This window comes from Numida meleagris, chromosome 9, assembly GCF_002078875.1.
Source record: "Numida meleagris isolate 19003 breed g44 Domestic line chromosome 9, NumMel1.0, whole genome shotgun sequence".
In the NCBI taxonomy this organism is placed as follows: Eukaryota; Metazoa; Chordata; class Aves; order Galliformes; family Numididae; genus Numida; species Numida meleagris.
In genome coordinates, this window is record NC_034417.1 from 15,195,758 (window position 1) to 15,213,482 (window position 17,725).

General features: G+C 41.2%; 1 long non-coding RNA gene across 1 annotated transcript in view; it reads right to left on the bottom strand.

Moving 5' to 3' along the window:
* The window catches only part of LOC110403922, a 63,776-nt gene continuing 55,425 nt past the window's right edge, over window positions 9,375–17,725 (bottom strand). Inside the window, exons 2-3 of the long non-coding RNA XR_002441908.1 lie at window positions 10,502–10,629; window positions 9,375–9,450 (exon numbers count right to left, since the gene is read on the bottom strand). This is a non-coding gene — a long non-coding RNA (uncharacterized LOC110403922). The remainder of the gene's footprint in view (window positions 9,451–10,501; window positions 10,630–17,725) is intronic.

Here is a 17,725-nt window from a genome sequence, read left to right on the forward strand (position 1 = left end):
CTTTCTCAGTTACAATGTTGTCTTGTTTGAACGCATGCATAAATAAATGTTGATCATCTGCTTCAAATCTAACTTTATGTGAAAGAATAAAGAGGTAGTTTTGAGCTTTCTAATTAAAACACTGAGACCTTCCCCACTAAATGACTCCAGTTTTATGCCATCTTGTATGCTGCTGTAATTCAAAGAACCTCTCTGTCCCATTTCAGGTCAAGGCTCATACAAATTGTGGAGGTAGATATTGCAAAAGCATTTTTGCAAGGACAAGGTGTGAACAGGATTATTCTCTGCAGACAAGTTAGCCCGAAGACTTGAGGATAAAGAGGAAACTGTTTGAGGTCAGATTGCAAAAAATTACAGGATCAAGAATAAAATCTGGAGACCCTAAATTCCAGGTCAGCGCTCTACCCACTGTTTCTACACATCAACAATTATTGCAATGCATCTCCTAAATCATATTTTTTATGCCTTTGGCCCTCAAATCAATGCTTACCTGTATCTCCATCCTTTTATCTCTCCAGCTTAAAATTTGTCTAACTAATCAGAGCTCAGTTTCACAGATTCGTTCCTGCCACACTACAAAGGGCTAAGAGATGAAGTCCACCAGAATAATGACTTTCATAGACAGCTCCTCATCCCCCCAGCCTCTGCTTTATTAATCAGTTGATCAGTTTGTTAAAAAATTAACAGTACAGTGCTGTTTGTAGGACATAGATTCAAGACTCATGAAGGGCATGATCTATTTAGGTTGCCTGTGCAAGTGATTTCAATGTTGCCATCATAGTCTACTTGCTATGAGTAGCAGAGCAGCAGCAGAAGGCGGCTAGGTAACTTCTTAAAACATGGACCTTTAAATAAAGGAGTTAAATTGCCTTAAGAAGCATCTGATGACTTCTGATTTGTCTCTGGCGGCAGTTATTGCATCGAGTCTGTTCATCATCAGTTATTCATTGTACTGTCACTGGAACTGGGTGGACTAAAGCATTTGTGAGCACCCATGTTAATCCAGAATATTTTTTTCACCCATGCACATGCCACTATTTGCTTTATATAAACACACAGGCAAGTAGGCTTTGTTCAGATAAAGATATTCCTGCCGGGAAAATGGTGATTTTCTCAAAAAGGTAGTCTTGCATGAATTCAACAGTTTATGTTCTTTCTTTTCCATCTTAAAAATATTACACTAATCCAATCAGGAACATTAAAGAATAACATTTGATCTAGCTTGCTAATCATTCATCAATTAAAAATCCCGAGCATTACAAAGATGAGCAGTTTACATAATGAAATGTCCTAGCATAAGCCATGCAAATAATCACTAAAAAAGAATCAATTTTTTTTAAAAAAGGTGGACGTAAGCAGAAAATATATTCATCCCAAAAGTCTCTTTAATATGAATAATTTAAGCAACTCGAGTAAGCAGTATTAGGTATTCTTTGCAATGTCACTGAAATAATAGAAACGGTAGTCAGAAATCCTCTGTACTCTTTTGACTCTGTGACCCATGGGAAGTCATGGTACCTCCGGGTGACCTGCAAGTCTGTCTGTCTGTAAAACAGGTATTTTAAATAATATGAATCTAATCACAGGGCTGTTCTCAGTGCAGTTAATGTTTGGGAAGTGTTCTCAGATCACTGGATAAAAGTGCTATATTAGTTCAAACAATGATGATTATTATCTTTCAGGGATTTTTATCCTCAGTGAAAAGCAAGAAGAATTACTGGCCAATTTTGTCTAGTAAATGCTGAATACTTGGAACACTTCCCGTTCATACTCATTCTGTGGCTTTCCTGTGTCTGACTTATGTTTATCTTCATTAAGTGGAATAATGCAAGTCAAAATAGCTACAAGTAAACTGTCTGCTGGATAGGGAACAGTTGTTAGTTCATGGGAAATGGATCGTAAAAAATGTGCTCCTTTGACTTTAGAAAAGAACTCTAAATTGATCCATTTCCAGTTCAAAGCTCCTTAAAACACACTGAGCAATCTCACCTGATATTTCATCACCATCATCGCATGTCTTGCTAGTTCAATAGCGGATGGAAGACTCTGAAAGTTTTTGTCTGTATCAAAGTTCACCTGAAAGTCCTGATTCACAAGGGATAGCAGGGAGAACATCTCCTATACTTACTAGAAGCCCATCCGAATAAGCAATTGTCCTGGGTTCTTTGAACTTTGGAAGAGGTGGAGATGCAGTCATATAGAAGATGAACTACTTCCCTTGAAGGAGCACAGCACATATCTGTGCAGATTGATGGAGCCATAAGTCACTAGAAGCTAACCTGGGTACAGCCCGAGGTAAAGCTGAAAGATAAAGTCATTCCAGGTGGGCTGGTGGAAGGCAAAAACAAATCCTAGACATTCACATATGAGGTCGTAACTTCTGTTCCATCGTAGCTAACATATAAATATTTCAGATTTATATTTTGGAAGTTTTAAGCCTCCCTATAAAATGCATTTAACTTCAGGTTTTATTTTAGAATGCCTCTCAAGTCAGCGAGGTGCCACACTCTCTCAAGGATTTCAAGCAAATCTCTCTTGACCAATCCAAATTCATAAGCCAAACCATATGATTTCAAAATACCTTCAATTGCCACCTGGATCATATGTCCACATCTGGAAATGATGGATATTCTCCTCCCAGCTGCAGAAGAGGGAAATTCTGCATTAGGCTAAAAATACTGTGTAAATTGCAAGGGAGAAGGGTCAGCTTTCTAAAATTACAGTGGTCAAGGCAAGTCAAGCACTTTAATGGAAGGCTCAGATCCAAGATCAAAATCGTTTTACAAATCTCCAAGCAATTTCACCTAAAAACATGCAGAATGTTTTCGCTGGTTTTACGGTGAAGACAGCCAACGAGCAGCAAATTCACATAGCTGGAGACTAATCTCCCTTCATGAGGGACACAAAGCAGGTGTGCTCTGCAAGGATGAAACTGCGCCCCAAATTTTGTTGATGTAAAGCAGGAGAGAACTTTCTGATGGGAAATGGTTGTAAATCACAGGAAGATCAATAGAGAAGAACAATTCAAAGCTGCAATCACAGTTTTGAACTTGCCTTGATGAAACGTCCTTTTCTAAAATATTCTTAAAACACAGAAGGATATATTAGTTGGTCAGTAATAACAGGAAAAATTATTCACTAAAGAATGACAGAAGCAACTATGGAATTTTTATGATGTATGGCTGAATTTAAATCAGTCACTTGTGCTACCTTCTTTTGCATCTCTTTTCCTTACCCTTTACGTGCAATTATCCATACTGAGACATCGTCACCTATGGTTTACAATCACTCTCATATGAAGTTATACATAAACAAAGGAGAAATCACTGGAAGGTATGTCATCATATGTTATCATTGATTATAACAATAAAATAATAATGAAGTTGAAACAAATAGTCTATTTGTCTGCCTATGTCTCTGAATCATTACCTCACTGAGTCTTGTCTGGGAAAGTCTTATTACTTCCAAATGGAATCATGTTGGATTGGACCTTAGGTGGAAGTAAAGTATTGTCTAGAAGGGACCACAGTACAGACTGCATTTCCCAAGGGGGCAAAAAAAAGAAAGCTTTACACTTCTCCATTCAGATATCTTTGAAATATATGCAAATGATGCAGCACAAGATAAAAAAATTACCTGAAGATCTCTGAAATGACATGATCTAACACCTCAATGCTAGGATAGGCAAATCAAAATGAGTTACTACTAAGTCAGGGAAAACTATGCTGAAGTTTGGGGATTGGTATAGCTGCACATTCTTGCAGATACCAATCTAAAATTCCTAAGCGGGCAGCACATCTTGCAAGAATATAGTTTTCTCACAATATTTCTATTAGCTTCTGTTTTTAGTGAAGTTAGAGATAACAGGAAAACAGTAAGTCTCCATGTTATTTTGACTCTTGCAGCTAAGTGCTGGCTGGAATACTGGGGCCTAATTCCAGAGCTGACGTAAATAAGCTTACTCAAAGACAGTGAGACAACACCAATTTACACAAAACATAGTTCAAGCCTGGGAAATTCAGATGCATGCAGAAGTTTAGATAAGATACATCTAGGCAAATATTTGAGGTATGTATACACATCTATATATAATGCTTTCTAAACCACTTTAATCTCAATATGAGCTGTCTAAAAATAAGAGAAATCTGCTACATGGAACAGAGCTGCAAGGATGCGAGAAAGCGCAGAGAAGCTCCAAGTTTGTTTGCTTGACACCCACAAATGAACCTCCACAGTGCCCAGCAGAGGAGGCTCCTCAGCCAGCATCATCTCTGGAAGGATAAGGACTGAAGCAAAGGTCCTGCCAAGGGGCCATTCATGGGTGATCCGAGCTATAATCTGGAGGATATCCATCTTCTGTTTTCTAAATAGGGACCCTAGAAATGATGATCACTTATGTAATGCACTCAAAAATTAATTACCCTAAAATCACTCCAGCATATCAAAAATATATGCAGTGTAGATGATGAACCTAAGCATACGAGAAAACATTCCTGAATTTTAAGTCTGTTTTGAAGAGGAAACATACTTCTATGGTTCCGGTCAAGGAATACATCTGCCTCAACTCCCCAGTCTTTAGAAGGAGAATGGGACTATCTTCCAGACAAACACTAAGGTTTCATTAGAAGTTGGAAAGTTTATCAAAGATGGATTCTTCAACGTGTTTCACTTGTTCTGATTCTGCATTTTCTCAACCTATTCCCCATGCTTTGTGCAGAGTAACATGAAACAAGAGAGTTGAAATATTGTGCTTTTTTCTTGACAAAAAAGAAACAACCACAAACAACCACAAAGTCCAGGTTTGTATCCTTTAAACAGTATTCACACTGGGCTCAAATTATGCGCATAAACATTGCTAATGTATTTGCTATTAGTCTGTGTGACACCTTATTCCTTTAAGTTTGCATCTCTTGGCATGGACTAGAAAAAGTCTCTCCTCTCTGAGAGGGCTAGTTAAGATGTATCTTGCTGTTTCTCCGTATCTTTAGTATGCAGGGAGTGCAGAGATGGAGATAAAAGGAGAAATGTCTATCTTTGAGTCCTCTGCAATACAGAATAAGTTATCAACCTACTAACATGCATGTCTGAATAGACTCCTTTGGCAGGAGGGAGATTTTATCTGTCCTGACATGCGAATTCCTCCCTCATGTCAATCCATGAAAGTACTAAAGAATAAACTCTCTAGTAAAATGAATGTGGCATACCACTGGGACTTAGAGAGCATCATATTTTCCCCTAGCTACTTTTTTTTAATTCTCCAACTGAATCCTTGATATCCATATAAATTAGTCACTCTGAAGAACTACTTGAAAATCCACTGCTTTAATCTCATAGGCTCGGGTGGCGGCTCATTCTACTAAAGCCTGGGAGTTCATTGTCTCTTTATTTTTCCTCTTCAGCTGAGCAATGTGCCATCACATCTACCCCCGTGCAGAAGCGCTCGGGCAGCGTTTGTGCTGGAAGCTTTGCAGCTGTGCAAGTCAAATGAGCAGGCACTACTTTGCCCTCAGATCTGGTAGGCCCCAAGGTACAGATATGAGCAGTCAAAATGTCCTATTTAGCATCATGAAGTGCCCACCCATGCGCGAGGGAAAAGGATGCGATGTTTTGAATGAAGCCGAACACAGTTGGTTATTACATTTTGGGGGCCTGAGACGGAAAGGCACATTGGTCTGTTTGCAGATAAATTATCTGCAATATTTCACATATATTTGTTGTCACACTTGGCACCAGTGCAAAGACTCCTCACTCACCAGCCTCAACAGCACCTAGAACAAGGCTGCCGATGCTGAAATGAATCCCTTAGTCTTCACTTATGCAATAATTTCACATCAATAGTGGTGGTACGAGGAGAATAATAATCATTTTTATAGAGAAAAACATAACCGAAATAGTAAAAAAGACAACAAAAAAGAGGTAAAATAAAAATGATCCATCCTTTCTTCTTTTGGTCTCCTGTGTTTATCCCTAGATATTTATGATGTACTACATAACAACATACTGGTTCTTATTGTATCATGTCGAAGGTAAGAAGTTACACTTTGATTTGTGTTTTGCCCGTGCTTTTGTGTCTCAGTTAAAGAATTTAAATGCTAGACAATTCCTATCCTTCTTTTATTAATATTTTTAAGTACTCTCTTAGGGGCCAGGCACACAAAGTTGTTGTTACATCTTTATGTGATATCACTCCAGACCTTAATGCTCTTCATCGTTTCCCCTCCCTCCTTTTTTTTTTTTGCACTCTATTTATTATTCCCAACTTTTCTTTGTACACAGTACCTGCGAGGCTGGAAGCAGTTCACTGGACTGCTTGCCAGTCATTCCTTTTCATGTCTGTCAATCTATAACTGGAGCTTTTATTTAAAAATGAATGTAAAAATGCAAAGCAATTTCTTCTAGCCTTATGGATAATGGCAATTATTCCTCCCTGTGACCTTCCAGTGGATAGTTAGGGATTAAATAGGGATCTACACTAACAGAAATCCAAATTTTGAAAAGTAAGCAGCTAAGGACTACATAAACAAATATAGGAGCATATAGACAGACAGATATGGAAGAATAATCAATTCTCTTTTTGTAACTAAAGCTGGGATGGAAGCCTGGGGAGTGATCCTAATGCTGCCAATGGGTGTGCTACCACCAGCAGCACATGCTTCTGCCTTTATCTCCCTATAGGGGAAAGAATTCTGAAGTTTTGCCATAAAAACAAATTGATGGCAAGGTGTTATAATGACACTTCACTCATTTCTTTAAAAGTAATTAATTCCACCTAGGGTGACATTTTCAAACTTCTATCTTCAGGTCTTTTCAGCTAACCTCAACTAAATCTTTTTCAAAAGCTCACAGATGAGCAAAAAAACCCACCTTTTTATTTTATGGATCAAAGGATTTCCCAGTAGATTAAGACTTTTCATTTTTAATGTTGCAAATTCCTCATTTTGAGTGCAGAACTAGGGGGGAAAAGAGACTCAAGTGTCAGGTGTGGAGCTGGAGCCTGGAAAGTTGTTGGTGGGATTTTCTTTGGATCCTTAAAGCAGTGAATGAAACAAAAATCCAAAGCATGGACACATAGCTTCTAACACTTTCCTCTATCCCAAACACCAATCAGAAAAGTAGAAAGCCTAGAAATGTATGCATCATCAAATGAAAAGCTGGAAATGCAAGAGCAGCAAAGGAAAAGGGGGAGAGCCACACACTGGATTAAATTCAGAGTGGAGAAAGAAAACAGCCCTGATGAGCTGCTTCATATCTGTCTCTCTCTAGACACATATGCACATACACACACAAACACAGAAAATGTGTTTGATCCTGCCCTTTTCTATGCAAGAGCGTATCTCAGAGTAGGCGATAAATCATCCGCTTGGGCATGTGCACACAGAAGCCAGTTTGAAAAATACAAGGAGCAGAGGAATTGCCATATTGAATCAGACTGTTGGTCCATCAAGTTTGGTATCGTGCCTCCAGCAGTGGCTAAACCCTGATACTTTAGAGGAAGGCAACTCTCAAAATCTGCAGAGCGTTTAGCTCTGTCTGTAGGTGGGGGAGGGAAAAATATTCGTCCTAACCCCTGCAGGCAGTAAATGTGTGTCCTATAGAGTGAGCTTGGATTTTCCTAATGTGGAGCTGCAACTATAATTACTAGTTTGAAGCAGGACAGCAGAACAATGTTTGCAAACATTCATTCACATAAAAAGCTGCTAATTCACTTTGACATCATTTGTGACCCTTTTCCAGGAAGGTTCATTTGAGCAAGCAGTTTTGTTTATGGAAAGCAAAAGTTTGTTAAATACTCTGGAAGTGCTTCTCCGAACATTTGACGTACTCGAACTTTTCATTTATCTCTACGCCTCTCCGTCATCCACACAGGAAAGAGAAATGGTGTTGCCTGATACACATGTTGACTCAGGCAGTGAAATCATGGCTTGCAAACAGCAAATGCACAAAGTGAAAGACAAAAGAAATGCACTATAGAACAAAACCAATGTACGGGGAATTCCGGAAGGGAAGTGTGACTTTTTTTCCAATAAACCAAGCTGTTACCCAAGCTCTCCTAATGGGACAGTCTGGCATTCCTGGAAAATCATCCAGACTATTTAACCTGACCTCCTGTGTCAGCAAAATTCACTGTCTGGATGCATATTTCTGGGCTGAATCAAGTTAGCAGAAAGGGGAGAGTTTTAGTCACCTGCCTCCAGACCCATGTAAAAACGCCACGTGCCATTGCAGAGCTAAATCTTGAAGAAAAATGTTTTACTGTGTCCTTTCCTGCCGGCTTGCACTCACATCCTTGATTGCATCTGCTCACAAGGAATTCCCCTCTGTCAGAACTCATCTGCAGAAGCACCCTGCAAACCCTGAAATCACTCCCTTCTTGTGATTAAGGAGGTAGCAGCAAGCCATGGGTGGTTTCCACAAGAAATCAATGGACTATCTAGTTTAGAATCATAGAATCATTAAGGTTGGAAAGACCACTGAGATCATCTAGTCCAACCATTAACTCATCGCAGCCATGCCCACTGAACCATGTCACTCAGTGCCACCTTTTCTTGAACGCCTCCAGGAAAGGTGACCTTACCACCTCCCTGGGCAGCCTGTTCCAACGCGTCACCAAACAGTGAGTTTAACAGCACATAGAGTTGCAATAGGATTCAATTTTCTTGTTATTAATTACAAGTGAGTCTGAGAGATGGGAGTATGTGCAGGTAGAAAAGGTTTAATCTTGGGTCAGAATGATGCTGTTACATTTGTATGATAAAAGAGAAAAAAAATCTGCATTAAAAAGAGTGTAATCGCTAGCCCATGTAATCACTTACTTGCACAAAGAGGGCTACCCCAAAACACTTCTCTGCTTTAAGAAATCATGTCTGGTTTTGGTTTGTGCCCTTTGGAGTCCCAGTGCCCCAGAGATGCAACCCAGTCACTTGATTTCCTAACTAGGTTTGCTGAAATTTTGTCTGTCCCCCAGCAGCTCTGTGAGCTCCGTGACCCTCATGGAGATGGCTGGTCTGTTCACTCAGCCTGGAAGTTCTCAAGTGCAAGTGAACTGTGTTAAAATTCCATATACCTTGGATAAGTGGGCAACCCCAGAACTGCGTGTATAAGCCCCATCTTGCTCCCCCAAACCTCTCCATGCCTGCCTTTCTACTCCCACCCCTTCAGATCAACCTTATCAGCATGACCCGCGCAAGGCAGGGAACAGAACTCAATGCGATCTTCTTCTGTTAAATCAATTCCTATTACAGTTACAATTTGTTTCGTAGCTTCTTTAAAAAAAAAAAAAAGAAGAAGAAGAAGAAGAAAAGAAAAAAATTAAAAAGAAAAGGCAAATGTCTCTCCTGATTTGTTTTTTTTTTTTCTCTCCCTGTTCCCTACCTCCTCCCCAGGGCCTCCGCTTGTGCCTCTGTGTAAGTCCTGGGGTCTTGGGTGTCAAATGTCAGGCCTTGTACAGAGCTGTCAAAGAGGAGAATAGGCTGAGATGATTGATGACTGCAAAGCCTGAAATCCAAACCTCTGCTGCAAATGCTTCTTTTACAAAAAAGCTGGGGCAACCCACAGTGGCTATATTCAAGGTCAGCTCGCATACCATTACACCCACCGCTTTGGGCTCCTAACAAGCCAACGCATTCATGGAGGATTTCTCGTCTCTCTGTCCCTGTGTGTGTCTCTCACTCTTTCTCTCCCTCCCCTCACTCTCCTGGCAACCCTCTGCCAAAATTTTCAAGCACTTAATCCCAATAAAAAAAGGCATGGCCTTTTTTCCCCTCCCCTCCCTCCCTCTCCTTCAGGCTGCATTCGCTATGAGGAGCCACGGGCTGAAGCTTAATGCTGCACAAGTCAGATGACAAGATTATTAATGGGAGCAGGGCAATGTCATATCTGATTTCATGCATATTCATGAACGGAGTCATACAGCTGGGACCATGTGCCATGAAGAGACAGAGCAAGAGAGAAACTTTTACACCCCCTCCTTGCCGTGAAGAATCTGATCGTGGAGATTAAGAGTCCTGCCTTGCAAAATTCAATTGTTCTCTTTATATGTTAAGAAAAAAGGGGGAATTGCTTGCATGTTAATAATGATGTGGTGCCAAGATGGTGCAAATATCTCTTTTTTCCCTGTCACTGAATTAACTGTCCTGAAGCCAATCTTTCTGCAAGAAGAACATATACCATCACCTGAAACCTGAATGATTTCTAAAAAGTCCCAGCATAAGTTAAAAAGAAGAGAGGGAAAAAAGGAAGCTACATATTGCCAGCATGCATGGTACAAAAAAAGGGAGAAACTGAGCAAAGGGGAACTTTATTGGAGGTCTGCTTTGTACTCTGCACCTGTATAGTATTTTAGTCCGTACCTTTACACAGCAGCTAGCTCCTCCTGCCTTTACAATAGTGCTTTCCAAAACATGAGGAATTTTATTCCCATTTTACACCTGGGTAAATTGAGGCATAAAGCTTTTATGGTTTATTGGCCCCATATCTACCTTATCAGAAAGGTTCCCATTACCTTAGCAGGATAGGGCCTGTAGGCACTTGAGCTGAAGTCAGGAAGTGAATAGCAGAGTGGTAATGCAGCTATATCATGGAGTTAATTCTGTCTTCTGTTTGTTCTATGTTGAGAAATAACGCTCCTTCCTGCAAGACACCAGAACAAATAGAAAAATGTAGACACTGTGGCACTTAGCAAAAGATCTATGGTATTCTTCCCTTTTCAAAATCTATCAGTATTATTTCCGAGGCTTTGTGAGAATTAAACTCCGTTATAGCTGTCTGACACACTATTTCTAGGTAAAAATCTGTTTTTCAGGCTCTTAAAATAATCCATTCAGCCAAGCAGCAGCATCTATTTGTGAAGAGACAGAGGCACCCCATTCCTTTGGACAGGTGAGGACCAAAATAAATAACAAAAGCAGCATGTGCAACTGTGAAATCAATTTGGAATTTAATTGCTGAAAACTATCTGACAATAAACTATAACAGTGCATGAAATGGTCCTGTAATGGAAGTGGTGGCTATTCCTGGAGTCATTTACAATTAGCTGTGGATAAAATACAAGATTATAGTAGGAAACCAGCTTAGATGCTGGCTCTAGGAAATAGGCAGACGACTTCTTTGCACCTTTAATTGCTATCATTCAGGGCCAGCAGCATATTCTCTCATGAGGATGCCAAGCAACCCACGTGATCCAAACGCTCTTTGGTACAAGCTGATCTGAGTTACCCGTAGGGCTCTCACAACAGGCTTCCTGGCACAGACCGACAGAATGGGAATATCTGGGCAGATTCAGGCTTTCTGAAAAGTGGTGGGTTTATTCTACTGTGGGTAAAAGAGATGAAGACAGGCTTATTGCTGTTTTTCCTAGAAGCTCATTTCATTACTATACACAAATATGTTCCCAGCTATGCAAACCTCATTGTGAAACATATACGTTTAGAGAGATAACCCATATCTAGGACAGGAGCAGGAGAGAAAACAGCAAGTGTCTTTAGAAAGAATGACTGAAAACTTGCTGGGCTGTGGCTCTAACAGGTACAGTTCGACATGAGCTGGGAGAAGTGGTTGCAGTGTGCAATAAATCAAGTTTCACCGCAGTCGTAGGGCAATACATCTTCACTTGGTAGAGGCAGAGCACACTGCAGGAATCTGGCTCTGCCACTGGACCACCAAATGACCTTGGGTGACTCACACTGCCTCCCAGCTCTCCGCTTCCCCCATCACTAAATGAACAGTGTCAACTACCTTCATTAAGTGCTTTCAGAGCATTTCATAACAGCAAGATATTGCTGTTATTACCATGCAGATGGCTGTGACTTTGTCGTAATCACCTATCAGATGATAGTGACAGTCTTAAGCGTTCCTCTTGAGCCCATGCATAGAATACTGTTAAATATCAAACCTTGTTTTAATTTCTGTATTTGAGGATGTGACCTCATATCTGTAATCGTTTCTCAAGTAGTGAGTAATATAAAAGACTGAAAAAAATGTCATTTTTCTCATTCAAACAAGCAAAATGAAAAAAAAAATAAAAAAAACTCCACAACTGATAGAGATTATAACAGTGGGAAGAACATGACAGTGATATCAGAAGAGAGGAAATAACATGTTAATGACATTCAATATTCTCCCTGTGTCAAGTCATCAGCATTTTTATTGCCACTTTTCCTCCGAATACAGTATCAGAATTTATTGAGACAATCTGTCTCCATCACCTGTGATATAATATATTTTATTCAATAAGATATAGAATAATATTTATCTTTCAACTCCAATGACTAGTTTTAAGGGCAATAACAGCTTTTTACACAACAGCTACAAGTGTAGGAGTTTGTAAGTTTTAACATCAGGCCTAAGGGCTACAAAGACTTTCCCATCAGGAACAGAGCAGTGAAACACTTGTACTTTTGCCTCACCGGTTTTCTGATTGTTTGCCCTTTGCTATGCTTCTCATTCATAAAAGAGCTGGTGCCAAAAGACAAAACAAATGGTTCTAATGCAGCTCCTGTGAGTACACATTTAATGGAAACTGAGGCTGGAAGAAGCTGGTACTTGTCATAAATTCAGGAGCTCAGCAGTAAAGCCCGGTGTTTGATCTCCAAGGGGAAGAGGACAGCCAAGAAAAATCTCCCACGTTACTGCAGAAGAAAGGCAGGCAGGGGAGAGGCTGGAAAAGGAAAATGAAGAAAGCTGAGGGTTTGTCCTTTCTGGTGAAGAGCACGTGTCTGCATTTTAACCACCCAAGCCAACTTTTCAGCTGGCCATCCTGGGTAGCAATGTGGAGGGAGGACAACCTGGCTGTCCATGAGAACCAGAGTTAGAAGTGATACTAGCTTCAAAACAATCCTCTCTGGGTATTTCTGATGTGGGACAATAGCCTTAAAATTAGCAGAGAAGGGAGAAGAAAGAGAATCACTGCAACTAGAAATGTCTAGCAGTTTCTGTTCGTTTTGTGGTTATTTGTTTGTTTTCTTGATAGGGAAAGAAAAAGCAGTAACACTAGAGAGAAGATGGAAACCAACTTTGAAATGCAGCCACAGCTGTTCCTGCTTTTGCTCTCCTCCCTTCCCTCAATCACACTACAAGAAAAGGCTGTGTACTTCAAATCATTTCCTGCCTGCAGCATCCTGATAAAGCCAGGCTTCCTGCCATTTGCCCAGCATGCTGGCACTCTGTCCTGTTCTTGTTCCCCTTGACATGTCCTAAGGCCTTCAATCAACCTGCTCTGCAGATCCCTGAGCTATCTGTGATCAGAGAACTAAGTGCCACAGAGTCCAAGAAGCAGCTCTGGCTGTGCCTACAATGGCATCCTAAGCAGCCACGCCATCCCCTAAAACCAGTTAATTCCCCTCAGCCCTGTTCTGCTGCCTTCTTTTCCAGCCAATCCAGGCTGCCTGATGGTTCTGAGCTGCCTCTAGCAGATCATGTGCTCCACCTGGTCAACCCTGGCTCGCTCTTCTCTTTCTGATGCCTAATGGAAAGAAAAATCACTTGGCCAAAAGTGAGGACCAGCTAGGGTCTTGGAAAGGGGATGAAGATCGTTCTCATGGAGACTCTGCAGAGCTGTGAGTTCACCCCAGGAACACTCAGCTGTCTTCTGATGGCATTCCTCAAAACATCTCATCTCCATGCATTTGAATAAGGGATTGCTTGGGCCTGGTTTGCAGTTTGGTGGCTGTGGTGGTGGTTTGACCATGAACTTCTCCATTCACTCTCCTTGCAGTGCCCACCGCCCTTGTGCCAAAGCAACAGGTCCCAGCAGGCCGCATCTGCTTGGCAACGGGCAAATGTCATTTTCGAGCACATCATATTCAGCCTTTGTCCCTGTAGCCACATCCGTCTGAACGTCCTGCCAGTTTATTCCCTTTAACAAATACCCTATGAAACAGCCAAGGGCAAACATAAACCTTGCTTCTCAAGTTGCCTTTCACGGGCTGATGGAAATGAGACAGCCACAGTCGGTTTCAGTGCTGGCCACCCCAACCAAGCTCACGGTGCCTTTCCCCCATTGCAGGCTTGTGATATTTGCAGCCTTGCAGCAGGCTCCTGAGGGCTCCTACCTTCATGTGCCTCCTGTACCTGCAGGCAGCACCAAGGGGCTACCAGAGGGCACCTCCATCGCCCACAAAGCTGTGCTGTCTCCCTTCCTTTCCCTTCCCTCCATCTCACACTCGGCTCTCTCCCGGCAGCGTGGCTCCTTGCCAGCACATTGCACTGCCTCCGGGCATCTCGCGCTCCTTGCTTGGCTGACTCTTTACTCACCTGGCCCCACTGGATCTTTCTGATTTCATTCCTGCCTTCCCTCTAGGCACAAAACTTGTCGTTATTACATTTTCCACTCCCTGCTGGGCCATTGCTTTGCCTTCCTAATAATTCAGGATGGTTTCAAGTAATTTTGGAGGGGTTTTAATTTGAGTTTCTTCTTCCTCAGTTCAGAGAATGGAAGGTGCTACTTTCTCCTCTGCATCTTGATAGCCTTGCACATGCATACATACGTCATACACATGTTCTAGATAGTGATTGATATAGGCAGTCTGTATGTGTATACACCCTGTTCACTGCAGAGGAGTTGGACTAGATGACTTTTAGGGGTCTGTTCCAACTCAAACGATGCTGTGACACATACACACTGATTGCTGTGGAGTTCTGGCCACCCTCTCCTCCCATGGCACCGAGAGACACTGACCTCCCATTGCTTCCTATTCACTTGACACCAGGGTGTCTAGTTTTATCCAAATGAGCGGTTGAATGAAGTTCCTGGCACAATTTTTTATTTCAGAAAGGAAGACAAAGAGCCTTCTCGTGACTGATGTGCAGAAAGCACTTCCCTTACCTCTGCTTACACACGCACACACCCCAGCCAGCAGGCAGCCAGGCAGATCAAACAGGAAAAGCTTTGGTGGGAGAAAGAAATCTGCTACAGTTATTTGGCATCCTATCCTCAATTACTCTGCACACATTGTCACAGTCCCAGCTCATATAAGAAATCCGGTGTGAGCAGTACGGGCTGGATTTGGCCCATCTTATTTAAACTAACAGAAGTACCCACAGAGTTTTATACGGCTTTGAATATTGCAGGAGTGTTAAAAGGAAAGCAAACAGGTGGTATTTTATTAAAAAAAACCCTGACATTTTATAGGCACATAATATCAGACAACATACATAGAAATATAAAAAGTGTACGGGAAGGCAGCAAGCAGAAACCCATCAAAATTTATTTATAACGTAAGCTCCCACTCTCATACCTGATACACAGATTTGCACTGTTATTTCCCAGTGGAATCTTGAGAAGGGTTTGCTCTGACCACCTGAGCTCCCCATCTTTCTGGGCACAGTGGGAGGCCCTGAACCTGATTTTGGATAAGAATTATCTGGTGGTCTGCATAACTGCAGTGGTGGTGGCGTCACACCCTCTTGTTTTTACCTAAAAATCAAAGGAACTGGGCATCTCCAATAGCAAAATAGCTTTACTAACACTAGACACAAGCTAAGCTGCCTTCAGAACAGAGTTAAGAAAGTGCCTGTTCTACCATTGGGGAATTTTGCACAAACCTTTTTCCTCCTCCAGGCTTTCATATACCTAAGAGAAATGGAAGATAAGTCTCACAAAACAGAAGACTGCATTTTGCTCACAACTGAAAATCAGTAGACTTCTTGGGAGTGTTATAAAAACATACATAAAAATGTAATGTGACTCCCAATGAATCACCAAGGAATAAACTGAAGAAATGTTGAATGTTTTGCTAAAAATAGGCATTGCCATGCACTCCAGGAAACCTTTGGGAGAACACTTGAACATCCAAATTCTACCCATGCCTCACATTTCTTACTGGTTGACTTTACATCTTCAGAAGAAAACAGTTAAAAAAACCCACAGAATTTTGGATCTGGAGCTGCACTTCAGTGGGCTACAAGTTGTCCTAACTTAGATCAGGATGAAACCCACCTCTATGACACTGAGCCTCCAATGAAATCCAGCTCAGGCTTCCATTCCAGAAGTGCTGGGAGGAGACACTGCCTAACATATATCAAAGCATTTTTAAATGCTCTTAAAAAATTATTAAACTGTATGAGCCTGAAGCAAACCTCTCTTCTCTGTGTGTGCCACAAACTGCAGTGATGCCACTATGTGTGGATGTTAAAATTTTCTTGCTGCCTAGTTTGCTCTTCTTCTCCTTGAAGGAAGCGTAGTGAGCCCCATAACACCCTTCAGGTAGACCCGTGCAGATGGGTGAGGTTACAAACCCTGTTAGTGCCAATTGGCATAGTGGCACCAGGAATGTTAGAAATCTGCTAATCCCTTTTCAAAAGATGTAAATTGCTAAGTCAGTTCTAATGCCAACTTGGCCGCTTCTTTTCTACCAAAGAATTTAATACAGCAGAGGTCCCCTGAGAAGGAAAAAATAGATTAAGCCCCCCCTAAAACTTTGGTAGTTGGTTTTACATACTGTGAGCCTCAGGCTGCTACTTGAATTTCACTTCAAACATTTACTGCAAAGTATCAGCTAATTTTTTCTATTCGCCTGGTTACTCTTTAAAGGAGAAAATTTCATTAACAAACCATGGATATAAAATATGAAATCAGAGATCAGCTACTGCAGAGGAGAAGCCAAACATCACTAAAAAGGATTAGTTTCTTTCACTGTCTAGAAATTTCTCATGGAAGACCTTGGCTGCCCTTTTGATATTAAAACTTCCTAACAAGTATTACACAGGAGTTTTAAATTAGAACTTGCTGTCATTGGGACAGTTATAAAGTCTTAAATACATCCCTTTGCAAGTTGAGCTCCTGCAAAATGCATGTATGCGCAGTGGAAATCAGTGGGAAATGGGTGTGTACTTGTGGAAAGTTGCCAGTCAGACCCATTAATTATGGCAGGAGTTCTGCCAGCTGATTTATAAAATGAGCACCCAAGTTTTTCCAATTAATTCCCATAATTCCACTCTGGACAGTGATCCAGTAGTCAAAGTAAAATAAAGTTTGCTCTCAAGTGTACCCGAGGAAAACCAATTTTCTTTTGTACCATGATTTCAGTGAGCTCTTCTGGTTCATGCTAGGGGAGAGGATCACTGCTTCCCAGGTTGCTTTCTAATTAATAATTATATATAGTGCAGTTGGGCAAGGTTACAGGCCCCCTCCAGTGCCAGTTGGCACAGAAGCACCAGGAACATTTGAAATTTATTAATCCTTTCTTTCAAAAGATGCAAATTGCTTTAAGAAGAAAAAGACAGGAAAGAGAAGTGCTGTTACTTTCAGGCACAGTCACAAGCCAGGGACAGAGGCACTTGCCTGCTACTAGGAAATATTGTCATTTCCATGGCTTTGTTTGCCCTTTACCTTCTGATATTGGCCAAGTTCCCAGTCATCACCTGAAAGCCCAAGCAGTGTTCCAGGAAGCTGTAATGTGCTCATGTGCGTGTAAGGGACTTTTGGCTCTCCTGAACGACTGTATCAGGTCTGGGAATATATGAACTGTGACTAGCATAGCAATCACTAGGGGTAATTGGAAACTATTTCCCATGGAAATTTAAGATTTGTATATGAAAAGTCAAATCATTTTGGTTTTTGAGCATTCTGCTTCAACAGGGCATCAAGGTTTCCTGCAGAATGAACATTTTACTTCAAAGCTGGGAGAAAAAAAAAAAGAGAATGTTGTTAGCTCAGAAACAGCTTCAGACGTTCAAGAGAAATTCCAAGCAGGCTGCTAATAACACTTTAGCGGTATCTGGCATAATT